Here is a 27,117-nt window from a genome sequence, read left to right as displayed (position 1 = left end):
CACTCTGGGACTCCCAAGCCCAGGCCTTAACAGATGGCAGCTCCTGTTTTCTCCTTCTTTCTCCGGAACTACTATGCGACAAGGTCCTGCTACCCTGCTGGAGAGACCTCATGTAGAGACTGCAGCCACATGGAGATGAGCTTGAAGCCATCCAGGACATTTCAGCCACAGATGAGCTCCAGCTGAATGCAGGCACAGGTGTAACCCCAGCCAACACCACATGGGGGCAGAAGAACCATACAGCTGAGCCCAGACAACCCACAGGCTTTCCAGAAACAAGCCAGGAGTGAGGTGAGACTCTTCTACATTCAGTGACTCAATTTGGTCAGAACTAGGGACAATGAGGAACTGGCCTTGGGTGCAAAATTTAAGGGAGTGGCAAAAATTCAGTTATTGAGATAAACTATATTTTAATGCAATTTTTAATGCAATATTTTAACTAATCAAAATTAATGCCAAAAAATCCATGGTTTGTTCTTTTGTTTTTTTAGACAGAGTCTTCCTCTGTCGCCTAGGCTGGAGTGTGATCTGGGCTCACTGCAACCTCTGCCTCCCAGGTTCAAGCGATTCTCGTGCCTCAGCCACCTGAGTAGCTGAAATTACAGGCGCCTGTCACCATGCCCATCTAATTTTTGTATTTTTAGTAGAGACGAGGTTTCACCATGTTGTCCAGGCTGGTCTCAAACTCCTGACCTCAAGTGATCCACCCTCCTTGGCCTCACGAAGTGTTGGGCTTACTGGTGTGAGCCACTGTGTCCGGCCCTGTGATATTTTCATGAAAAAAATACCAAAATTCTAAATAAAGACCAATGCCACGCCAAGTCCTAAATATACACTCCAGCTTTGACGGAAAAATAACTCATCAATAATGTTTTCAAAATCTACATCTTGGCTTATTTCATTTTTCAGTTGAGAGAATCTCCACGCTTGACAATTTCTCTTAACCAAGTGATGATGTTCAATAATTTTTAATTAACTTAAGCTGAAATAAAATTATAATACATTTTATATTGTTATAATTAAAATATTTTAACTCGAAGTAGCATGAGTTTTAATACACCCACTCAATAACTTTTCAATATTATTTTGACTACTTTAATGTTCTGGAAAAAAATTAGCCGTTAAAAAATACATGAAGGGTCAGGCACGGTGGCTCACACCTATAATCCCAGCACTTTGGGAGGCCAAGGCGGGCAGATCACCTGAGGTCAGGAGTTTGAGACCAGCTGGCCAACATGGCAAAACCCTGTCTGTACTAAAAATACAAAAATTAGCTGGGCATGGTGGCATGTGCCTGTAGTTCCAGCTACTTGGGAGGCTGAGGCAGGAGAATTGCTTGAACTCAAGGGGCGGAGGTTGCAATGAGCCGAGATCATGCCCCTACACTCCAGCCTGGGTGACAGAAAGAGACTTGGTCTCAAAAAAACAAAAAAAATACATGAGGGCCAGGTGCAGTTGCTCACACCTGTAATCTCAGCACTTTGGGAGGCCGAGGTGGGCAGATTGCTTCGGCCCAGGAGTTTGAGACCAGCCTGGGCAATGTGAAAAAACCCGGTCTCTACAAAAATTAGCCGAGCTTGGTGGCAGGCGCCTATAGTCCCAGCTACTTTGGAGGCTGTGGTAGGAGGATGGCTTGAGCCCAGGAGGCGGAGGTTGCATTTAGCTGAGATCAAGCCACTGCACTCCAGCTTGGGCAACAGAGCCAGACCTTGTCTCAAAAACAAAACAAAACAAAACACCATGAAACCATGACAGAGGGGCATGGGTAAATGGTGCCTTTTGTATCAGGCCCCACGTGGCTCAGCGCAACACTGGTCAGAACCCCAAGTTGTGGCCTTGGAAGGTTCAGAGAGAGAGAGTAGGTGGAGGCAGAAGGGATGGCTGGGAAGTTGGATTCAGCCTGATGGAGAGAAACAGGTGTTCTCCATGCAGGAGGGCCCCAGATGAAACACTTGAGGCAAATCTGACAACACTTATTAATGAATTAAATGCACACATTTCCTTCAGTTGAGCACCCCTACTCCTAAAGATCTATCCGATGGACCTTTTCATGACTGAAGGAATTTCACTGACCGCTCCCTGGAGCCCGCAGGGGAGAAAGGATGTCTAGGGGGCCCCATCTGGGTGGGAATGGCTCCTGGGGAGTGGGGCACCCCTGGGGAGGTGAGGGCCACTTCACTGTTTCTCACTTCTTCTCTCTTTTTTTTTTTTTCTTGAGACAGTCTCACTCTGTCGCCCAGGCTGGAGTATAGTGACGTGATCTCAGCTTACGGCAACCTACGCCTCCCAGGTTTAAGCAATTCTTCTGCCTCAGCCTGCCGAGTAGCTAGGATTACAGGTGAGCGCCACCACACCTGGCTAATTTTTCTATTTTTCAGTAAAGAGGGTTTCACCATGTTGGCCAGGTTGGTCTCAAGCCCCCGACTTCAAATGATCCTCCCGCCTTGGCCTCCCAAAGTGCTGGGATTACAGGTGTGACCCACTGCACCCGGCCTCTTACTTCTAATTTTTAACTGTAACTTTCAATTTCATTTAATTACACATTTTTGAATTTTTAAAAAAATGCATGAAAGGGATATGGCATCCAAGAGTCTTGCTTTGTCACCCAGGCTGGAGTGCAGTGGTGCAATCTCGGCTGCAACCTCCACCTCCTGGGTTCAAGCAATTCTCCTGCCTCAGCCTCCTGAGTAGCTGGGATTACAGGCATGCACCACCACATCCGGCTAATTTTTGTATTTTCAGTAGAAACAGGGTTTCACCATGTTGGTCAGGCTGGTCTCAAACTCCTGACCTCATGATCTACCCGCCTCAGCCTCCCAAAGTCCTGGAATTATAGGCGTGAGCCACTGCACCTGGCCCCAAGCTTTTAAAATTCATTAGAAATTATTCAGGACATGGAGACACATAACAGATGATAACTGTCTTGTCAGTAGGATGTTTACTGCTGCATCTCTCATAGTGGGAAGGACAAAAGAGAAAACAGCGTGAATTCTCCTCAATAAGACGATGACTGCTGAGTAAATGTTGGTACATCCATGCCATAGGCCATGGAAACCACACCACACAGCCATTAGAAAGGGTGAATCAATGACTCAGAGGGCTGAGAAAAACAAGATGCAGAGAGTTGGCCAGGCATAGTGGCTCTTGCCTGTCATCCCAGCACTTTGGGAGGCCAGGGTGGGCAGATTGCTTGAGCCTAGGAGTTCAAGACCAGCCTGGGCAACATAGTGAGATCCTATCTCTACAAAATGTATACATATAGCTCGGAATGGAGGTGCATGCCTGTGGTCCCACTATGTGGGAGGCTGAGGTGGAAGAATCACTTGAGCCCGGGAGATCAAGGCTGCAGTGAGCTATGAGCACTCCTATGAAGGAGTCTGTGGGGGAGAGAAGAGAAAGGTGAGGAGAGAGCCAAGCAGAAAAGAAGAGAAAACTTCTCTTTAAAAATTAAAGGTGGCTGGGTATAGTGGCTCACCCTGATAATTGTAATCCCGGCACCTTGGGAGTTTGAGGCAGGAAAATTGCTTGAGCTCAGGAGTTTGAGAACAGCCTGAGCAGGAAAATCGCTTGAGCTCAGGAGTTTGAGAACAGCCTGGGCAACATAGGGAGACCAGAAAGAAAAAGAAAGGAAGGAAGAAAGGAAGGAACCGGACATGGTGGCTCATGCCTGTAATCCCACACTTTGGGAGGCCGAGGTGGGTGGATCACCTGAGGTCAGGAGTTCGAGACCAGCCTGACCAACCTGGTGAAACCCTGTCTCTACTAAAAATAAAAAAAAAAATAGCCAGATGCAGTGGCATGCACCTGTAGTCCCACCTACCTGGGAGGCTGAGAGAATCACTTGAACCTGGGAGACGGAGGTTGCAGTGAGCTGAGATCATGCCACCGCACTCCAGCCTGGGCAACAGAGCGAGACTCCATCTCAAAAAAAAAAAAGGAAGAAGGAAGGGAGGGAGGGAGGGAGACAGAGAGAGAAAGAAAGGAAGGAAGGAAAGGGGAGAGAAGGGGAGGGGAAAGGAGGGGAGGGGAGGGAAAGGAGAAGGAAAGGAAGAAGGAAGGAAGGAAGAAAGAGCTGGGCATGGTGGCACATGTCTGTGGTCCCAGCTACTCAGGAGGCTGAGGCAGGAGAATCTCTTGAGCCCAGGAGGTTGAGGCTGCAGTGAGCTATTGATAGCACCATTGCCCTCCAGCCTGGGCAACAGAGTGAGACCTTGTCTGAAAAAAAAAAAAAAAAATCAAAAGCATGCCTGATGCCTGTAGATGGCAAAATTAGAAATCCCATGTTCAGGATAGAGGTGATCTCGGGTGAGGAGAGAGGAAAGGAGCTGTGGCCAGGGACGGCTATGGCCACTGGGTATGTATTTCAAATGTTTTGATGTTTTTTGTCTTTCAACGGAGTGCCAAGAGACTCCACTTATTCTTTATTTGTTTTTGTTTGTTTTAAATAATTTATAGTAAAATTTAAAAACTTGAATAATATGCCTACATGTATGCCCCTATGGAAAATTAGCAATGTACAATAACGTCAAATTCTTCACCCAGGTTAGCTCCACCCCATCCCCAAAGTCCCTTTTACCCCTGCAGATTCCAGGACCATTAAATGACTGTTTTCCACAAACGTTTCCTGACCACCTGCCATGGACTCTGGACTCAGCCAGGATGGGTCATATCCGGGACCCATCCCCCGAGACTCCAGTCTGGCAGAGATGTTGCCTTCCTTCCTCACCACCCCCAGGTTCCTTCACACCCATACCTTGGGGTAGGCAGCCTTCACAACGGGAGGCCATGTTGGGTAACAAGACAGAAATGGGACCCATGACCCAAAGAGCACTCCCCTCCCCAATAATGACAGTAAGGGCCACTGTTTACCTGCATTGAACTCTGAATTCCAGGCGTTGTTCTGAGTTCTGTGTACCTGTGGACTCTCTCAACCTCTGTGTCCACTCTATGAGTAGGAATCATTATTGTCCCATTTCACAAATGGGAAAGCTGAGGTCGAGGTACTCACCTGAGGCCACTAGTAACTGAACTAGTGACTGGGCTCAGTGGCTCACAAAATGGTGGTAATCCCAGCATTTTGGGAGGCCGAGGCAGGCAGATTGCTGGAGCTCAGGAGTTGGAGACCAGACTGGGCAACATGGCAAAACTCTATCTCTAGTAAATATACAAAAATTAGCTGGGCATGGTGGTGCGCCTGTAATCCCAGCTATTGGGGAGGCTGAGGGAGGAGAATCGCTTGAATCTGGGAGGCAGAGGCTGCAGTGAGCTGAGTTCGCGCCACTTCACTCCAGCCTGAGTGACAGAGTGAGTCTCTGTCTCCAAAGGTTAAAAAAAAAAAAAAAAACAAAACAACAACTAGTAACTGGCGAAGTGTTGGCTTTCGAACCCAGACAGACTGGAACCTGAGTACATCCTCTGAACCACTATGCTGAGCACTGTGGATATGTCTCTTGTACGCATATTGAACTAGTCACTTTTTTTTTTTTTTTTTTGAGTCAGGGTCTCACTTTGTCACCCAGGCTGGAGTGCAGTGGCACGATCGCAGCTCACGGCAGCCTCAACCTCCCAGGCTCAAGTGATCCTCCCACCTCAGCCTCCTGAGTAGCTGGGACCACTGGTGCATGCCCCCACACCCAGGCTAATTTTTAACTTTTTTGTAGAGACAGGTGAACTAGTCACTTTTGATATGCGCTTTCTATGAAGGATGTGGAAGAATGTCACAGATCCATGGGTGAAGGGAGATCTCCCCTGAAGGATTAGGATATTCTAGGCCTTCTGCAAACAGGCAGGGATGGGTGCGGATTATGCTAAACTCTCAATATGCTTTATTTTATTCCATCCTCCCTCCCAGAAAGGATGTGTCCGTCCTTCAAGAGTCGAAAGCATGGGCTCTGATGCACACGGAAGTATTTATGGGTGAAATATGATATCTGGGATTTGCTTTAAATGTCTCAGCACAAAAAGGAAAGAATGGAAGAGGGAGGGAATATAGGAAGGAAAGAAGGGAGAAAGGAAGAAAGAAGGGAGGAGAGGAGGGAGAAAGAGAAAGAGGAGGAAAGAAGGAAGAAAGGAAGAAGGGAAACAGAAAGAGCAAAGGAGGGAGGATAAAAGCAAAGGAAAGGCCAGGAGCAGTGGCTCATGTTGTAATCCCAGCACTTTGGGAGGCCAAGGTGGGCGGGTCACTTGAGGTCAGGAATTTGAGACCAGCCTGGCCAACATGGTGAAACCCCGTTTCTACTAAAAATACAAAAATTAGCTGGGCACAGTAATGCATGCCTGTAATCCCAGCTACTCTGGAGGCTGAGGCAGGAGAATCGCTGGAACCTGGTTGGCGGAGGTTGTAGTGAGCCAAGATCATGCTACTGGCAAGATCATGCCTGAGCAACAGAATGAGACCCCATCTCAAAAAAAAAAAAAAAGCAAAAGAGAGAGGAGAGAAGGGAGGAAGAGGGGAAGGTGTAGGAAAGGAGGAGGCAGGGAAGAGGGGAAGGAAGAGAGAGATAATTTGGCAAAATGTGGATAATTTTGGACACTGGGAGATTGATACCTGAAGGGTCATTTAATGACCGTTTCTGCCTGCAAACATTTCCTGAGCGTCTGCCATGGGCTCTGGGCTCAGTCACATTTTGGTCCCATCATAGATTGGGGTATCAGTCTATTATACGTATTATACTATTTTCTCTACTTTTGTGTATATTTGGACGTTTTCTTAATGTTTAAGGGGGGGGAATTTTATCTTCTAGAGTCAGACAGATGTGTGTTCAGTCCCAATGTTCTACATACTAGCAGTCTCTTAGCCTCCTTCAGCCTCAGTTTCCTCCTCTATACAATGTGGATAAATAATAGCACAGTCCTCATGATTAACAACCTGAAGACATGACTATTTCAATTGGTTGAAAGCTTAGGGTGGGCCAAGCCTTGTACTTAATGTACCTTACAATAACACCTTACAATATGGGAACACAAGGCTCAGAGATGTTATGAAACTTGTCCAAGACTACACTGCAGATAAATTGTGAATCCACACCACAAAGCCAAGTCTGTTTGAGTCCAAAGATCTTTTATTTTTTTCAATTTTTTTATTTTAATTTTTTTTTTTTTTTTCTGAGACGGAGTCTCACTTTGTCGCCCAGGCTGGAGTGCAGTGGCACAATCTTGGCTCACTGCAAGCTCTGCCTCCCGGGTTCACACCATTCTCCTGCCTCAGCCTCCCGAGTAGCTGGGACTACAGGTGCCCGCCACCACGCCTGGCTAATATTTTTTTTTGTATTTTTAGTAGAGACGGGGTTTCACTGCGTTAGTCAGGATGGTCTTGATCTCCTGACCTCATGATCTGCCCGCCTCGGCTTCCCAAAGTACCGGGATTACAGGCGTGAGCCACCACACCCGGCCCCTATTTTAATTTTTATGGGTACATATTAGGTGCATATATTTTTATAGGGTACATGAAGAGTCCAAAGATCTTCACCAACCTATCTGGGGCAGCAATTTGAGATATTTGGTTCTCCCCTCACCTCTGTCATCAATCCCCTTGGAGACTTCTGGACTAGTCAAGATAGGCCAGGTGATGCTACAGTAACAAACAGCCCCAACATCTTGGTGACTTACAACAGCAGAGTTGCTCACTCCCATCACATCTCTGCTGGAGTCCACTGTGGCTCTGTTCAATGTCAGCTTCACTCCAGAACCCGCAGATGGATTCTATCAGGAACCTTGTGGTCCACATGGCAGAGAGAGCAGTGACAGGGCAAATCACTTTTTTTTTTTGAGGCAGGGTGTTGCTCTGTCACCCAGGCTGGAGTGCAATAGCACAATCATAGCTGACTGTAGCCTTGAACTGTCGAGCTTAAGCAATCCTCTTGGCTCAGACTCCCAAGTAGCTGGGACCACAGGTGTGTGCCACCATGCCTGGCTAATTTTTAAAATTTCTTGTAGAGACAGGGTCTTGCCATGTTGCCAAGGCTGGTTTTGAACTCCTAGGCTCAAGCAATCTACCTGCCTTGGCCTCCCAAAGTGCTGGGATTACATGCATGAGCCCCCACACCCAGCTGACAAACCACTCAAGCTCTGAAATCTGCTGGAAATGACTTAAGTTACTTCCGCCCACAGTTCAGAGTCCTTGTAAGGACATCCCTGACCTTTCTTCCAACATGGGACCTGTTGACCTTTTGATCCACATGAATCATGAATCAGCAGTCATAGCTGAGTCCAGCTACTTGCTGTTCAACTTTGAGATGGACACTCAGAAGTCTCCATCCCTCATCTGCAAAATAAGGGCTTATAATGCCTACATCATAGGGCATCAAATGCAATAAATTATGTGAAACATCCACACAGTGCTAGCCAGAAATAATACCTCCTTCCCTCTTTCCTTTCTTTTTTTTTTATTATTATACTTTAAGTTCTAGGGTACATGTGCACAACGTGCAGGTTTGTTACATATGTATACATGTGCCGTGTTGGTGTGCTGCACCCGTTAACTCTGTTAACTCGTCATTTACATTAGGTATATCTCCTAATGCTATCCCTCCCCCCTCCCCCCACCCCACGACAGGCCCCGGTGTGTGATGTTCCCCACCCTGTGTCCAAGTGTTCTCACTGTTCAATTCCCACCTACTTTCAATAGTGATATGGATGGAATGTTTGTGTCTCCTGAAATTCATATATTGAAACCCTAACCCGCCAACGTGTGGTATTACAAAAATGAACACAGCAATATTTCAGGCCCTACATGCTCCTTCAGAACCCCGTTATTCTTTTGCCCCTTCCCTTGAACTTGGACGAACAGAATATGGCAAGAGTGATGCTGTACGACCTCCGAGGGCGCGTCAGAAAAGCAACTTGGCTTCCCTCTCTTGAGATGCTCACCCAAGGGCACCTAGTGCCGAGTAATGAATTACCACAAGCCTAGGGGCTTAAAATAGCAGCCATGTGTACACACCCATTAAGAAGGCTACTGTAAAAAACAAAAACAAGCAGGGTGTGATGGCTCACTCAAAATCCCAGCACTTTGGGAGGTTGAGGTAGGAGGATTGCTAGAGCCCAGGAATTTGAGACCAGCCTGGGAAACAGAGCAAGACCCTGTCTCTACAAAAAAAAAAAAATTAGCTGAGTATAGTGCCACATGTCTATAGCCCCAGCTACTCAGGAGGATCACTTGAGCCCAGGCGTTCGAAGCTGCAGTGAGCTATGATTGCACCACTGTACTCCAGCCTGGGTGACAGAGTGAGACCCTGTCTCTAAAAAAAATATTAAAAAATTAAAACACACACACACCAGAAAATAACAAGTGGTGGTGGGAATGCAAAATTGTGTAGCTACTATGGAAAATAGTACGGTGGTCCCCAAAAAATTAAACATAGAATTACCACATCAGGCCGGGTGCGGTGGCTTACGCCTGTCATCCCAGCACTTCGGGATGCCAAGGCGGGTGGATCACGAGGTCAGGAGTTCAAGACCACCCTGGTCAACATGGTAAAACCCTGTCGCTACTAAAAATACAAAAATTAGCCACGCGTTGTGGCTCCCAGCTACTGAGGAGTCTGAGGCAGAAGAATTGCTTGAATCCGGGAGGCGGAGGTTGCAGTAAGCCGAGATTGCGCCACCGCATTCCAGCGTGGGCGACAGAGCAAGAATCTATCTCAAAAAAAAAAAAAAAAAAAAAGAATAACCACAACATCCACCAATTCTACAGGGTATATATCCAAAATAATTGAAAGCATGGTCTTGAAGAGACAGTTGTATACCCACCCATGCTCATGCTCATGCTCATTGCAGCATCATTCAGCAGGTGCAGCATCACAATAGCCAAGAGGTGAAAGTAACCGAAGTGTCCATCAACCAATGAGCAGATCAACAACATTTGGGTCTATCCATACAATGGAATATTATTCAACCTTAAAAAGGAAGGAAATTCTGACACATGCTGTAACATGGATGAACCTTGAAGACGTTACGCTATGTGAAATAAGCCAGTCCCAAAAGGATAAATATTGTATGATTCCACTTATAAGAGGTATCTAGAGTAGTCAAATTCATAAAAATAGGAAGTAGAATGGTGGTGGCCAGGGGCTGGGAAGAGGGAAAGAAGGAGTTGTTTAACGAGTATAGAATTTCAGTTTCGCAAAATGAAAAAGTTCTGGAGATCGATTCCGCAATAATGTGAATATACTTAACGTTACTGAATTGTACACTTAGAAGTGATTAAGGTAGGCCGGGTGCAGTGGCTCACACCTGTAATCCCAGCACTTTGGGAGGCCAAGGCGGGCAGATCACCTGAGGTCAGGAGTTCGAGACCAGCCTGGCCAACATAAAGTGAAACCCTGTCTCTACTAAAAAAGACAAAAATTAGCTGGTTGTGGTGGCACACGCCTGTAGTCCCAGCTACTTTGGAAGCTGAGACAGGAAAATCCCTTGAACCCGGGAGTCGGAGGTTGCAGTGAGCTGAGATCGCGCCACTGCACTCCAGCCTGGGCCACAGAACAAGACTCCGTCTCTAAAAAAAAAAAAAAAAAAAGGCAGGGCACGGTGGCTCATGCCTGTAATCCCAGCACTTTGGGAGGGCGAGGTGGGTGGATCACCTGAGGTTAGGAGTTCGAGACCAGCCTGGCCAACATGGCGAAACCCTGTCTCTCCTAAAAATACAAAAATTAGCCAGGCATGGTGGCACATGCCTGTAATCCCAGCTACCGGGAGTGGTGGGGATCAGGGGCTGAGGCGGTTTGATCCCTTGAACCTGGGAGGTGGAGGGTGCAGTGAGCCAAGATCGTGCCACTGTACTCCAGCCTGGGCAACAGAGCGAGACTCTGTCTCAAAAAAAAAAAAACATTAAAAAGAAAAGCTCATTCAGGTGTTCAACAGAATCAGTTACTTGCAGTTATAGAACTGAGGCCCCCAATTTCTTTCTGGCTCTTGTCTGGGGTCACTCTTGGCCCCTAGGGGCTACTCTTGGGTCTTTTCCACCTGAGTCCTTCAATGTTCAAGCCCGCAATGCCACATCAAACCCTTTTCATGCTTCAAATCTGCTACCAGCAAGAGAAAACATTCTACTTTTAAAGGGCTTGTGTGAGTAGATTAAGCTCACCAAGATTATCTCCCTGTTGACGAACTCTTAAAGTGAAATTGGTGATCTTGTTTTGTTTGTTTGTGTTTGTTTGTTTTGAGACAGAGTTTCACTCTTGTTGCCCAGGGTGGAGTGCAATGGTACAATCTTGGCTCACCACAACTTTCACCTCCCGGGTTCAAGCGATTCTCTTGCCTCAGCCTCGCAAGTAGCTGGGATTGCAGGCATGCACCATCACACCCAGCTAATTTTGTGTTTTTAGTAGACACGGGGTTTCTCCATGTTGGTCAGACTGGTCTTGAACTCCCAACCTCAGGTGATCCCTCCGCTGCAGCCTCCCAACGTGCTGGGATTACATGAGCCACCGTGCCCAGCTGAAATTGGTAATCTTAAATTAGAAGCTAATGTTAATCTTCTTTGGCAATACCCTCACAAACACACCGAGGATCAATACTTTGCATCCTTCAATCCGATCAAATTGACGCTCAGTGTTAACCATCACACACCCCCAAATCCTGATTCACAGTCCTGAATTGTTTTATGCCACCAAGTTTTGGGGGGAAATATGTCACACAGCCACAGTAACTAAACCCTCACTTTCTTCCTCTCTACTCTCCAGCTCCCCTGCTTCTCCCTTTTGCTCTCCCAACCCTTCCCAACTCCCTGCATTAAATTCCTTCTGTTGAAATGCCTAGGGTAACTTCTCTTTCTGACTGATCCTTATTGATCCATTTCTTCTTTTTTCCTTTCCCCTTTTTCAAACTGCAATTTTGTCCATGTCCCCCTTTTAAAACCCCATATTTTTTTCATTTCCCCCTTCTCAAACCCCATATTTGTCCAGACTCTGAGGCAGCCATGATCCATAGGAGAGACTGGAACATTTCTCAGCCCCAGGGACTGAATCGTGATTAGGTGAAGTCAATCAGGATAAGTCTATCACCTTGCCAGGGATTGGCTGGCTCAATATTGGCCAAGGAGGTATGAGGGGAAGTCGGCTAGGGGATGGGGCTTCTGGAAAGACGAGGATGAGAGGTCTCCCCTTCTGGCGTTGGATATGGTTGTATGAGGCCATGATGCTGCAGCTATGGCCATCATCATGGAAACATGCAGAGGACGGCAAAAGAGAAAGATAGTTTCTCAATGTTTCCTTTGAATCGCTGAATTACTGACCTCTGGATACCCCCTACCCTACCTCCATTTGTTTTGTTTGTTTGTTTGTTTGTTTGTTTGAGACAGAGTCTTGCTCTGTTGCCCAGGCTGGAGTGCAGTGGCGTGATCTCAGCTCACTGCAACCTCCGCCTCCTGGGTTCATGCCATTCTCCTGCCTCAGCCTCCCGAGCAGCTGGGACTACAGGCGCCCACCACCACGCCCAGCTAATTTTTTGTATTTTTAGTAGAGACGGGGTTTCACTGTGTTAGCCAGGGTGGTCTCGATCTCCTGACCTCATAATCCACCCGCCTCAGCCTCCCAAAGTCCTGGGATTACAGGCGTGAGCCAGGGCGCCTGGCCCCTCTATTTGCATAATATTAACTTCTTTCTTTCTCCTCCCTCCCTCCCTTCATTCTCCCTTCTTCCCTCCCTCCCTTCCTTTCTTTTCTTTCCTTTTCTTTCTTTTTCTTTCTTTTTTCTTTCTTTCTCTTTCCCTTCCTTCCTCCCTTCCTCCTTCCCTCTCTCCCTCCCTTCCCTCCTTTCTTCCTTTCTTCCTTCCTTTTTTCCTTCCTTCCTTTTTTTTCCTTTTTTTCCTTCTCTTTTCTTTTTTATTTTTTGAGACAGGGTCTCACTCTGTAACCCAGGCTGGAGTGCAGTGGTGCAATCATAGCTCACTACAGCCTTAAACTTCTGGCCTCAAGTGATCCTCCTGCCTCACCATTCCAAGTAGCTGGGACTACAGCTATACCTGCAGTCCACCACCATGCTAGGCTAACTTTTCAATGTTTTGTAGAGATGTGATCTTGCTATATTGCCCAGGCTGGTCTTGAACTCCTGGCCTCAAGCAATCCTCCTACCTCAGCCTCCCAAAATCACACTGTGATTACAGGCGTGAACCACTGCATCTGACCCACATTAACTGTTTCTTACTGCATCTGCCTTGGAGCCTTTGCCTTTCCAGTTCCCTCTGCCTGGAATGTCCTCCTCCCCCACCTCAGACAACTGCATGGCCTTCTCCCTTGCCTCACATAGGTCTTTACTTACTCACTTAGGTCTTTACTTACGTCACCTTACTGAGGCTGTTACTCACCATGTATAAGATCACACCTCTTTGGCAGCATTCCCCACTCTCCTTCCCCACACTATGTTTCCTTCCTAGTACTCACTGATATGTGATGTATGATATGTGATATTTATTTATTATGTGTCTCCTCCACTAAAACACGACTTCCATAACAGCAGAGAATTTTGTCTGTATCGCCAGTGTCTCATTTACAAAAGAATACATAGCTTGTGACTGATAAAGATTTGTTAGATGAATGTTGAATGAATTGTTTCTATTCTTTCGGTTGGGCTTTCTGTTACTTTCAGTTTTTGTTTCTGAGACGGAGTCTCGCTTTGTTGCCCAGGCTGGAGTGCAGTGGCACAATCTCAGCTCACTGCAACCTCTGCCTCCCAGGTTCAAGTGATTCTCCTGCCTCAGCTTCCTGAGTAACTGGGAACACAGGCACCCGCCACCAGGCCCGGCTAAGTTTTTGTATTTTTAGTAGAGACAGGGGTTTCGTCATATTGGCCAGGCTGGTCTTAAACTCCTGACCTCAAGTAATCTGCCGGCCTTAGCCTCCCAAAGTGCTGGGATTACAGGCGGGAGCCACTGCGCCTGGCAGGGGCGGTCTCTTTCAAGCCCCCTAGATCCATGCCGCCTAATCTGTCTGGTGCACGGCCTGGAGTGATTTCTTAGGTAGCCCTCCCTCCCACTGTCATAGCCCCCAGGCACTGGGATTACAGGCGTGAGCCACTGCGCTCAGCCACTTTCAGCAGAAAGCAAGCGGTTCCTGGCATTCTGCCTGTGGTGAGCTCCCCAGTTTCACTTCTCCGCTCAATCCTCTGAGCTCAGTTCTAGATGCAGCGTTTGGTCTTATGCCCACGCTGGCTCCCAGACACTTGTCGGTTCGTCCCCTCCAGGTTCCCCAGTTGAAGACACTTAACCTCCCCTGGCCTCAGAGGAGAGAGGACATCAGGGCCCTCTCTGAGGCTAAAACTTCAGAAAAAGGAAACTCAAACCACTTGGCATTGTGAGATGTGATTCCTTCAGATCTGGTTACAGCTGGGAGATTGAGCCCACACAGAAGAGGGGCTCCTCACCCCACCCAAGCCCCCTGCCCCGTCTTGGCCCACGGTGGGGGTGGAGGAGGCTGCTCTGAAAACCTTGGAAGAGGGTGTATTGGATCCTCAAGCCCTACCTTGGCTGCCCAGGATTTTGCTAGACCCCAAAGAGGGAGAACGAAAGAGAAGTCGCTTATCAATGTGTGGGAGAAGAGACACATCCCTGGTGTCCGGGAGCAGCCGGATGTCGGGGACCCCCTCGTTTGAAGAAGGAGGCTTAGTCTTTGAGGCCACCCGATCTAAGGGAAAGAATGTGTAGCTATGGGGGTGTCTCTAACTTGAGGAAGAAGAACAGCCCTCTTCTGAGGGAGGAGGTTTGGCCTTGGGGAAGGTGCTAATCTGAGGGGGGAGGTACAGCGCCCCCTCCCCCACAACTTAGTTGAGCAGACGCCTGATCTCAGCAGCAGGTGAGTGGCCTTAGTCTGAGGGGGGAAGACACCCTAGGCTGATGGAGGCATGGCCTCTGGGGCCCTGGTGTGAGGAAAGACGACTTATCCTTGAGTAAGCCCTGAGTCTGGAGCAGAAGGTCTGGCTTTGGGAAGCGCTAGTCTGAGGGAGGAAGCTCATCCCTGCTTCCTGAGTTTCTCAACAGAAGCTTCCAGGTCTCCGCATTGCCCCAGCAGAGGGGAGCCAGGGCACCATCTAGCGACGTGCCGCACAAGCAGGTAGATGGGGCCTCCCGGGCGGTAGGGTGGTCCAGGCGGGATTCCTTAGGACAGAGGCGCGGTCGCCAGAACTACCGCCAGAACCGGGAAGGAGAGGCGGAGGCCGGGCGCGGCGCCCGAGCGGCAGTGGGACTCTAGGACGGTGCGGCGGTCGGGGCTGCAGTGGCTCGACAGCCGGTGTCTTGGGAGCACCAAGAGCCCGTGGGTCCAGTCCAGGGCGCTGCACAGGTCTCAGGAGCCGCAGCCGCGTACGCTCACGTTCCGGCCGCCTGCAGAGACGGAGACAGGGTGCAAGGAGGGGAAGTGGGGGCGCGCGCAGGCAGAAGGCCACCCCCGCGCGCACCCAAGCGCACACGCGCGCCTTGCACACGCACAAGGCCCGTGAGCCCCTCGAGTCCATGTCCTTCGTGAAAGCTCATCAGGAATGTTCTTTTCCTTGAGCTGGGAGCTGGTCACGGCTGTCTCTCGTTGTCACTCTTTCTACCTTACACGTATGTTACAGGTGTGTTTTCACTTGTGTGCAATGTTTGTTTCCTTTTTTAAAAACATTTTTTTAAAAAAATGAGACAGAGTCTCGCTCTGTCATCCAGGCTGGAGTGCAGTGGCACAATCACAGCTCACTGCAGCCTCGACCTCCTGGGCTCTGGTCGTCCTCCCACCCCAGCCTCCTGAGTAGCTCCGACTACAGGCTGTACCATCAGGCCCAGCTAATTATTTTGAAAATTTTTTGTAGAGATAGGGTCTGCCTCTGTTGCCCAGGCTGGTCTCAAACTTCCAGGCTCAAGCGATCCTAGCCTCCTAGAGTGCTGGGATTACAGGTGTGAGCCACCACACCTGGCCTAGAAAATGTTAAATTACACACGTGTCTTACATTACATTTCTTTCAGAAAGCACTGATATAGTTTAGTGGATTATCTTAGTCAATTGTCACAACAGTCTTCGGACTTAGCGGCTGTTGTTATTCCCGTTTTGTTGTTGTTGTTTGTTTGTTTTTGTTTTTGAGACGAGGTTATGAAACTTGTCCAAGACTACACTGCAGATAAATTGTGAATCCACACCACAAACCCAGGTCTGTCTGAGTCCAAAGATCTTTTATTTTTTTCAGTTTTTTTATTTTAATTTAATTTTATTTTTTTTTTCTGAGACGGAATCTCGCTTTGTCGCCCAGGCTGGAGTGCAGTGGTGTGATCTCGGCTCACTGCAAGCTCCGCCTCCCGGGTTCACGCCATTCTCCTGCCTCAGCCTCCCGAGTAGCTGGGGCCACAGGCACCTGCTACCACGCCCGGCCAATTTTTTGTAGTTTTAGTAGAGATGGGCTTTCACCATGTTAGCCAGGATGGTCTCGATCTCCTGACCTCATGATCCACCCGCCTTGGCCTCCCAAAGTGCTGGGATTACAGGTGTGAGCCACCATGTCCGGCCCTCCCCTGTTTTTTAAAGAACTTGTTGCATACAAAGTTATCCCCTTTTACAGATGGAGAAATTGAGGCACAGAGAGGCAAAGTCACCTGGTCAAGATCACCCAGCTCATAGGTGGTGGATCCAGGATTTGAACCCAGGCAGCCTGGCCCTAGAGTCCTGTTCTTATGCCCTTTACTTTGTCACCTCCCTCATGAGTTCACTTTGTCCTCACAATGCCCTTCAAGGTGTGTGTCTACCATCCCCAATTACCAGAAGAGAAAACAGAGGCTCAAAGAGGTAAAGTCACTTGCCTCGAGCTACACAGAGTAAAGGGTGGAGGGGAGACTCCAAACTCAAGCACACCAGTATCCAAATCTAATGTGCTCAGGCTCACTCGTGCACACACACATGTGCACACACACACACATGCTGTCCCCATTACCTTCTTCACACACACACACACACACACACGTGCGGTCCCCATTACCTTCTTCAGATGTTAGGTCCAGCTGGACACACTCAGTTTCCCCACTGGGACACTGCATGTAGAAGGAGGAATTGCAGGGCTCCAAGTAGCTCCCAGGACATGTAGGACACAAGATCTCACTCAGGGTGTGTGAGGCCAGATAAGCTGCTGTGTAGAAGAGGATGAAGGTCAGTCAGAAGGAATCTCAGGACCTCCCGGGGCCCCGAGTGCACTCCTAGGCTCTACCACATTGTCACGAACTTAATATTGTCATGACCTTGATGGGATTTCCTCCCAAGCTGGGATCAGAGTGACTGATCCTTCCTCAACTCTGCCTCCAGAGTCACCCACCACCTCCTTGGCCACTCATCTGACTGCTTTCTGGTGACAGCATACTGAGAGGGGTGGGCTCCTGGCAGTTGCCTTGGCAACAGGTGGTGTTGACCCAGAAGCCAAAGCCAATGCCATAGGTCAGGGCATAGATGGAGTTGCCAAATTTGCAGTCCTTGGAGGTCACGCAGAAACAGTTTCTCCAGGAGACAGAAACCCCAAAAGCCTGGAGACAGAAACCCCAAAGCCTGAAGACCCCAAAGACAGAAACCCCAAAAGCCAGGAGACAGAAACCCCAAAGCCTGGAGAGAGATGGAGGCCAGGCTAGTGAGGAAAGGCAATCACAACCCACCACCCAACTGAACTCCCCAAATCTGAGTATTTCCCTGATGGCATTCACTCTGCCTGAGATCTCCCCGTAATACATCCAAAGCTGGTCATTGTTCATTATGACACATTAACTTCAGGCTTGGGGCAATTGTTCATGCCTATAATCCCAGCACTTTGGGACAGGAGGATCACTTGAGCCCAGGAGTTCAAGACCAGCCTGGCCAACATAGTGGGACCCCCGTCTCTACAAAAAATAAAATAAAATTAACCAGGCATAGTGGTGCAGTCCCACCTACTTGGGAGGGTCACTTGAGCCCAGGAGGTCGAGGCTGCAGTGATCCAAGGTTGCGCCACTACGCTCCACCCTGGGTGACAGAGTGAGACCTTATCTGAAAACAACAACAACAGTTAAAAATCACATAGTTCAGAAAGCCTTCCATGATCCCCTGCCTTCTCTCCTTAGGGTTCCAATTAATAGGGTGGCTCTGTATCTGTGAGGTCTCCCCACCCTGTCTATGAGCACGTCATGGACTTAGTAAGAAACTTCTCTAAGATCCCAGAAATGTCCAGAACTGGAGCCTGGAACACTATCTTTACTATGTCTCTTTATGCTGTAAAAAGATAGCAAAGAGCCGTTTTCAAGTTCAACTCCTCTTCCCATTTACAGAAGAGTCCACTTTTTCCTTCTATGGGGAGAGAGTGACAGGAGCCTTAAGTGGGGCTGCCTGCCCAGAGTGTTGTAGTAGATACCAAGATGGCCACAACTGTATCTCCCATCCTGCATGCTCTTGTGCAACATAATCTTGCCACTCTCTCATCAAGAGGTGGAATCTATTACATCACCCCTTAAATCTGAGCCTGCCTTGGGATTTGCTCTGACCAATAGACTGTGGCAGAAGTGACACTGTGACAGTTCTGGGTCTATCCCTTAGAAGGCCTGGTTGTTCCCACTTCTTCCTTCTCAGAAGCCAGCCACCGTACTATAAGGAAGCTCAAGCTAGGAAACTGACTAGTGAGAGCTCAGAGGAGCGAGGCTCTCCCCAGCTGTCTTGAACATTCCAGTTGCAGTCAAGCTCCCAGCTGAATGCAATCACATAAGTGACCTCAGCCTTTACCACTTAGAGCAGAAGAACTGCCCAGCTGAGCCCAGTCAGCTGCAGAATTGTGAGAAATAACAAATACTTGTCTAATCCAAGAAGTTTTTATTTCCAATTGTGATTTTTTTAATCACACAGTATAAAATATACCCTCTTAACATGTTTTTTAAAAAAAATAGAGATGTGGCGGGGGGGTCTCACTATGTTTCCCAGGCTGGTCTTGAACTTCTGGCCTCAAGTGATTCTCCTGCCTTGGCCTCCCAAAGTGCTGGGATTACAGGCATAAACCATCACGTCTGGCTTTCTTAACAATTTTTTTTTTTTTTTTTGAGACAGAGTCTCACTCTGTCGCCCAGGCTGGAGTGAAGTGGTGTGATCTTGGCTCACCGCAACCTCTGCCTCCCGGGTTCAAGCAATTCTCCTGCCTCAGCCTCCCAAGTAGCTGGGACTACAGGCGCATACCACCAGGCCCAGCTAATTTTTGTATTTTTAGTAGAGACAGGGTTTCACAATGTTGGCCAGGCTGGCCTTGAACTCCTGACCTCAGATGATCCTCCGGCCTTGGCCTCCCAAAGTGCTGGGATTAAAGGCATGAGCCACCGTGCCCGGCTGGCCTTCTTAACAATTTTTAAGTGCACAATTCAGTAATGTTGACTATATTCACATTGTTGAGTGTAACAGCTCTCTAGAACTCATTTTGCACAACTGAAACTCTGTACCCATTAAACAACTCCCATTCCCCCGTCCCCCAACCTCTGGCAACCACCATTCTATCTTCTGTTTCAATGATTTCGACTGCTCTAGATAACTCAGTGAAATCATACAGTATTTGTCTTTTTATGACTGGTTAAGCCACTAAGTTCTGGCCAATTTGTTATTCAGCAGTAAGTTAAACAACTATGGCAGCAGATTTTAAACTCACACCCTCCACTGCACCCTAGCCTCTGCTCTGCATGTCCAGGAAAAGGCTACAATGGCTGGAGCTAGGCAGCAAAGTGGGAGAGTGAGGATAGGTCTTTCTGTACCCCGAGCCCCATTTCTGTCCGCATGGGCACTCACCTGTGATGCCTGCCATCTGAAGGCAGTAGTTATTATCCTCTGGGCATGGAAGGGGGCCACAGCTGTGGAGGTCTCAGCAGGTGAAGCAGACGGTGTTCTCAGCTTTGGTGTGGGTCACAGTTGCATGAAGACCTGGGGACAGAGGAAGATGAACTGGATGGAAGACAACCAGTGTGCATGCACGTGCATGGAGCTGAGTTTCCGGGCACATCAGTATGTGCCCATGAGTGCGCAAAAGTGCCTTTTGTGTGCACTTCTGCAAGAATGCCATTTGTATGTGCAAGTTTGCAGGCCTGTTAAGTCTGTGTGCACATCTGGCTGTGCCTTCCTGTGTTGAATTGTCTGTGTGTTTCTGAAACTGTCTGCAGGAGGTCAGGGATGTGTGTGTGTGTAGCTCTGCAGGACACTGTGTGAGTAGGTGTTTACCTGCGTGTCTGTATAAACAAAGGTATGTGTTTATGTTTATGTATATAAGGCTGGTTTTATGGGTATGTGTGTGTTTCTGTGGCTGGGTGTGTCTGTGTTTCCATCAAGGTGTGGGGGTGCTTGTATATATATATATGTTGGTGTACAGATGTGAACGTTCATGGATGTTGGTAATGTATTTCAGCTTGCCTGTGTATATTTTGTGCTTTTGTATGTTTGTGGGTGTTTATGCCTGTCTCTTTCCCATGTCATATATATGAAAGCCTGTGTGTCCATGCATAGATATGTTCTGTGTCTGTGTCCACAGGGATCATGTGTGCAAAAATTCCGTGTCCCACATTTCTGTTGTTAGTCTTCCTATTTTGCCCTTTTTCTTTCCATATTGTAAATTTTGAGCTCCCAAGTCAGCCTTTTTTCTTCATTGTGATAATTAATTAAATCCGCTGCTCAGGGCTGGTCACAGTGACTCACACCTGTAATCCCAGCACTTTGGGGGGCCTACGCAGGCGGATCACCTGAGGTCAGGAGTTCGAGACCAGCCTGGCCAACACGGCAAAACCCCATCTCTACTAAAAATACAAAAATTCACCAGGCTTGGTGGTGGGTACCTGTAATCCCAGCTACCTGGGAAGCTGAGGCAGGGAAAATCGCTTGAACCCAGGAGGCGGAGGTTGCAGTGAGCCAAGATCGCACCGTTGCACTCCAGCCTGGCCGACAGAGAGACTCTGTCTCACGAAAAAAAAAAAAAAAAAAAAAATTCACTGCTCAGTTTAAAAAAGGAAAACTCCTGGCAGCTAGAGATTTGAAGAAGCTAAGGTGAGAATGTTTCGGCTTTGCCTGCAAATTCAGTAAATACACTCTCTGATCAGCCTTTTTTTTTTTTTTGAGACAGAGTCTCTCTCTGTCACCCAGGCTGGAGTGTGGTGGCGCAATCTCGGCTCACTGCAAGCTCCGCCTCCCGGGTTCACACCATTCTCCTGCCTCAGCCTCCTGAGTAGCTGGGACTGCAGGCGCCCACCACCACGCCCAGCTAATTTTTTGTATTTTTAGTAGAGACAGGGTTTCGTTGTATTAGCCAGGATGGTCTCGATTTCCTGACCTCATGATCCGCCCACCTCGGCCTCCCAAAGTGCTGGGATTACAATCATGAGCCACTGCGCCCGGCCAGTAAACACACTCTCTTTTGCATCACACAATGGTCCTTCAGCTTTGGCAACATAGGGAGGACCTCACCTCTAAAAAAAATTGAAAAATCAGCTGGGTGTAGCAGTGTGTGCCTGTGGTGCCGGCTGCTCAGGAGGCTGAGGCAGGAGGATTGCTTGAGCTTGGAAAGTTAAGGCTGCAGTGAACCATGATCGTGCCGCTGCACTTCAGCCTGGGTAACAGATGGCGACTCTGTCTCTAAACACACATACACACACACACACACACACACACACACACACACAGAGAGAGAGAGAAAGAGAGAGAGAGAATGGTCCTTTCTGGTGTAGTTTCTGACAAAGTTTCGTCTACATCTCTGGAGCTGAGGGAATGCAGCTCTATCCAGAGAAAATTGCCTTTCTCACCTCTAAAACATCTATCCCTCTGTTCAGTTGGTTGAATTGCTTAATAAACTGTGGCCCCAGTAAATACTATTTCAATTAGCATATCACTTTTGCGGAAGACAAAACTTCTTGTGAATGTTCTTTGTTAAGCCAAAAGAAGACTATTGGCAAATCTGACTTCTTTCACAAGCAAGGAAGTGAAGAAAAGAGAGAAAACACCATCAGATTTATCTTTTATTTTTTTCCTTTTTTTTTTTTTTTTTTTTTTTTTGAGAAGGGGTCTTGCCCTATCACCCAGGCTGGAGTATAGTGACACAATCTCAGCTCACTGTGACCTCCGCCTCCCGGGCTCAAGCCATCCTCCCAAGTAGGTGGGACCACAGGCGCATGCCACCATGCCTGGCTTTGTTTTGTTGTTGTTGTTGTTGTTTTGTAGAGACGGTGTTTTGCCATGCTGCCCAGGCTCAGATCCATTTAAACAGAACGTGGATCTTTAACCTCACTCACATAATATGTTCAGAGTACGTTCATGTTTAGAAATCTGTGTGCCTCTGCGTATTTGTTTTGGGTGCTAGGATGTAAATGTGGATGTTTGTGGATATATGCCAATAGATGTTCTGCTTCTGAGTGTGTCAGGTGGCGTGTGTGTGTGTGTATGGGTAATTGTACTCATTGGGAGCATTATCGTAGGAAATGTGGACATCCTGGGAACACATAGGTTTGAAAAGAGCATGTGGGATCCAGGGAGGTAAGAAAGGTTGGGTTTTTAGGAAGGTAGGGTTCAAAGCACCTGGCTGTGTAGGAGGAATAAGGTAGTTGCATTCAGGCTTAGCGGTGAGATGAAATCCAAAGTCTTCTGGACCCAGGGTGGCATTCTCATGTAAGTTGCAGACCTCTGGTGTAGCACAGCCCATCAGAATTTGGGGACCCCCTGTGGAAATGAGAGGAGATTGCAACAAGAGGCTCAGAGTCCAACCCTCCCACCTTGATGTCTATCTTTCACTATCTGAAAGTTGCCATCTTAGTAGTTTTATATGATTCAGTTTCAAATCTACCTGGTCAGTTTTTACAACCTCTTGTTGCCTGCTCACATTTGTGATTCTAAGTTTATTCCTTCAGACATACCATTATGCTATGTTCTACAGCTGATAATTACAATAGCTGAGCTCCTCACAGGTCTGTATCTGTGATTTCTTATTTCTGCTATCACTCATGGTGGCTTGTTTCCTTGTGCCTTTCATGAACTGTGATTGTGAGCTCATATTTGGTTGATACTCATCTGTGGGAATCCTGGGAGCTTTTCCCTGGAAAGGATTTGCTTTTGCTTCTACTGAGTGCCAGGAGGTGCTACTGACCAGGGATCATTTCAGCCTCTGTCCGAGGTCCTAGCTTATGTGGGAATCTGAATTCCAGAAGCATGCTGCCAGCCCAAGACCTATTTACCTAAAGCATGCTATTATCAGCATTTGCTCCCAGGCCGCTGTGCCTTCCATGTTTTCTCAGTGCTCTCATTATGATTTCTGTTCACATTTTTGTTTTGCTTAGGGACACGTGGAAATTTTCTTAACTTTCTGCAACCCCAGAAAGTGTGGAAAAATATTTCTCTACAGGATCTTGTTCATCTGTAAACAGTGGCATACCAAGCAGGGGTAGGGAGTGGGAGCAGTGCATCCTGGGAACAGGCTATAAGGGGCTTAGTGTCTATAGAGAATTTTTTTTTGAGACAGAGTCTCACTCTGTCACCAAGGCTGGAGTGCAGTGGCACAATCTCGGCTCACTCCTACCTGAGCCTCCCAAGTAGCTGAGATTACAGGTGTGTGCCACCATACTTGGGTAATTTTTGTATTTTTAACAGAGACGGGGTTTCACCGTGTTGGCCAGGCTGGTCTCGAACTCCTGTCCTCAAGTGATCCACCCGTCTCAGTTTCCCAAAGTGCTGGGATTACAGGCGTGAACCACCATGCCCAGCCTATAGAGAATTTTAAAACCAACTAAAAGATCAATTTGCTTTTTATTATCACCATGGAGTACCAGCAATTCTAAGCAATGTCAGCGATAAAATGCTCCTCCCCACCATGATGGGCCACTTCCTCTATTTCACTGTCTCTGTCCTCCACCTTCCCAGTATGCCACTGTTTGGAGCAGAAGACCTTTTAGAGGATTGAGTCCACCACACTGCCAAAAGCAGAAGCCCAGTTTACTGCTCTCGATACTTTGATTGGCTTCATAATTAGTCTATCCTCTGGCTTCTGTGGCTATATTATAAATCTTTTGCTGAAAAGGCCTCTCCTCCAACTGTTTGCAAATCATAGTGGTGATTTAAAAATACCTCTGCAAATCTATGACACATCAACAGGTGGGGTCCATGCCTCTTCCATCTTGAAACCAGATGGAACTTTTGTGACCATTTCAATCAATAAAGCAGAATACAAGTTACATTATGTGACTTCCAAGGCTGAGCCATAAAGACCAAGCAGCTGTAACTTTGTTTGCTGAATGAAATTGTTAGCCACCATGTAAAGAGCCTTGAGGTAGCCATGATGGGAGGAAGCTCAATCTAACCAATGTGGAGAGGCCACATAGAAAGGCCCTGTGCTTACATATATGCAAGAGATGCTCAGAAAGCCCCTGGTTGTACCTGCCCCAGCAGTTCCAGCTCTTAACACCCTCTGACTACAACATATGAGAGACTCAGAACTCTCCAGAGGAGCTCTTCCTGAATTCCCAACCCAAAGAAACTGGAAGAGATCATTAAATGATTGTTATTTTTAGCCACCAACCTTGTGAGTGATTTGGGTTTTTGTGGGGTTTTTTTTATTGTTGTTGTTTTGTTTTTTTTTTTTCGAGATGGGAACTTGCCATGTAGCCCAGGTTGGTCTTGAACTCCTGGGCTCAAGTAATCCTCCCACCTCAGCCCCCCAAAGTACTGGGATTACAGGCGTGAGCCACTGCTCCTGGCCTGTGGGTGATTTGTTAAAGGGCAATAGATAACCAGGACACATGTGCAAATGAAGCTCAAGCCTTATTTGTGCGGGTGGGAAGAAACCTGCCATGAAAATCACCTCCTGTGAAGGGGCCCTTACCTCTACTCCAGGTCCCATGGAGGGTGACACATGCAGTCTGTTTCCCAGTGCAGTTCATGGAGCCGACTTATTCCTGGAACAGTAATGACATTTCACAGTGTTGGGCTTGGCCTTGGGCCCTGCCTCTGGTGGGAGTGGACAAAGTCAGGGTGGGGTGGGGGCTGAGGAACACCCCTACAGCCATCCTTCCTCACTAGGCCTCTGTTCTCCTGTTCTCCTCTCCTCCCTCTCTCACTGCCTCTACTCCCACAATCCAGATCATTTCCCTCCAAAGTGATTCTGCGCCTGGCCCCAGAATAAGTTTTCAGGGGCTGCAAGGAGTGTTTGAGACCTGAGGCTGGGCACAATGGCTTATGCCTATAATCCCAGCACTTTGGGAGGCCGAGGCAGGTGGAAGGCTTGAGCCCAGGAGTTCCAGACCAGCCTGGGCAACGTGGCGAAACTCCATCTCTACAAAATGCAAAAAAAATTAGCCAGTCATGGTGGCACGTGTCTGTAGCCATGGCTACTCAGGAGGCTGAGGTGTGAGGATTGCTCAAGCCCAGGAGGCAAAGGTTGCAGTGAGCCAAGATTGCACCACTGCACTCTAACCTGGGCGACAGAGCAAGACTGTCTAAAAAAAAAATTAATGCAGTTATAATCATACCTGGCATTTTATATACTGAATAGCATGCCCACCTCTTAACTTGAACCTGGGGGTTTTATTTTGCTGAGAGACACAGTTTAGGAGGGAAATTAGACACAAATTAGGAGGAGGGAAATTGCACTTGTTTGAAAGGATGGCTACCTCTCCCCATTGCTACATCTGCCAAATACAAATTCCTTCTTAGAAGAAATAACCAAGCAACAAAAAGTGATCTTTGTCACCACCCAGGGCCAGATCTAGGGTGAAACCAGGGGCCCAAAATTTAAGGAGGCATGACTTTTCAGGGTTGTGCAAGTAGAGGGCTATCCCCTCAGAGTGAGCATCTCCTTAAATTTTGCACCGTGGGCTGGGCATGAGGGCTTACACTTGTAATCCCAGAACTTTGGGAAGCCAAAGTGGGTGGATTGCTTGAGGCCAGGAGTTTGAGACCAGCCTGGCCAACATGGGGAAACCCCATATCTGCTAAAAATACAAAAAAATCAGCCTGGCGTGGTAGCATGCACTTGTAATCCCAGCTACTCAGGTGGCTGAGGGAGGAGAATTGCTTGAACCCAGGAGGCAGAGGTTGTAGCAAGCCAAGATTGCACCACTGCACTCCAGCCTGGGTGACAGAGTGAGACTCTGTCAAAAAAAATAAAAATAAAAAATAAAGAATAAACATTTTTGCATCCTGGGCTCCTGGCTGGGCTCCCCTAGACCTGGGCCTGTCACCTCTTGTGAGGTTTCTTGTTCTGTTTGACCAGCCTTCAAGGGGAGCCCCTCTATTAAAGACAAAAAGAGAGGTGGGGCACAGTGATTCATGCCTGTAATCCCAGCACTTTGAGAGGCCCAGGCGGGCAGGTCACTGAAGGTCAAGAGTTTGAGACCAGACTGGCCAGCATGGCGAAACCCCAACTCTACTAAAAATACAAAAATTAGCCGGACGTGGTGGTGTACATCTGTAATCCCAGCTACTCGTGAGGCTGAGCCACGAGAATCATTTGAACCCAGGAGGTGGAGGTTGCAGTAGGCCAAGATTGCGCCATTGTACTCCAGCCTGGGCAACAGAGTGAGACTCTGTCTCAAAAAGAGAGAGAGAGAGAGAAACAGAAAAGAGCTTGGAGTTCTCTTTAGCCTCCCAATATTCAATAAGCATGGCAACAAAAGAAGTGTCTACCACGTGCCAGCCTAGGGGATGAACACCCTTTAAAACCTACATCACACCCATTTTCCAGATGAGAAAACTGAGAGCCTCCTTCTTGCCCCAGTCAGCCAGACAAAAAGCTGTGAGGCAGGAAATTGAGGCCGGGTCCCCATGACACCCTACCCTGGTGTGTGAGCCCGAGGTCCCCCCAACAAACCTTACTGGGGAAGGCGGCTGCAGTTGTTTTCACAACAGGCTGTGCTGACCCAGACTCTTGCATGGGGGCCGTAGGTCAGGGCGTAGACACCTTCTTGGCATTCTCCAGGGGCCACACATGACCCCTTCTCAATGAGAGTCCCATTTTCTAGGGATACAGTTTGAGGAAGGGAGATTAGGGCCCTTGCTTTCCAAGCCCTCCAGGACCTCTGCCCACTCTATAGCAATCCCCATGGCCAATCCAGGGCCTCTTCTGCTGTTCAGCTGCCCTCTGCCCTTTACCCCAGCAGCACCAGGCTGATCTATGAGGCAGGGCTGGCAATCTCCAGTCCCAGGATGGCTCATCCATG

At 48.0% G+C, this 27,117-nt stretch overlaps 1 protein-coding gene across 3 annotated transcripts in view; it reads left to right on the top strand.

Annotated features, from left to right (window-relative positions):
• Positions 1–27,117, top strand: part of PLAUR (plasminogen activator, urokinase receptor) — a 74,311-nt gene that overhangs the window by 6,402 nt on the left and 40,792 nt on the right. Inside the window, exon 2 of one of the 3 annotated variants that reach the window (XM_063719542.1) lies at positions 84–291. The exons of 1 other annotated variant lie outside the window; for it this stretch is intronic. The gene's annotated coding sequence lies outside the window, so the exon portion shown is untranslated. Of the gene's footprint in view, positions 1–83; positions 292–2,225; positions 2,339–27,117 lie in introns of those variants that run through there. One more of the 3 variants, XM_063719543.1, reaches the window with a different exon arrangement.

The sequence above is a fragment of the Pongo abelii genome, chromosome 20, assembly GCF_028885655.2.
Source record: "Pongo abelii isolate AG06213 chromosome 20, NHGRI_mPonAbe1-v2.0_pri, whole genome shotgun sequence".
NCBI lineage: Eukaryota > Metazoa > Chordata > Mammalia > Primates > Hominidae > Pongo > Pongo abelii.
This window is presented reverse-complemented; position numbering and strand designations above follow the sequence as displayed.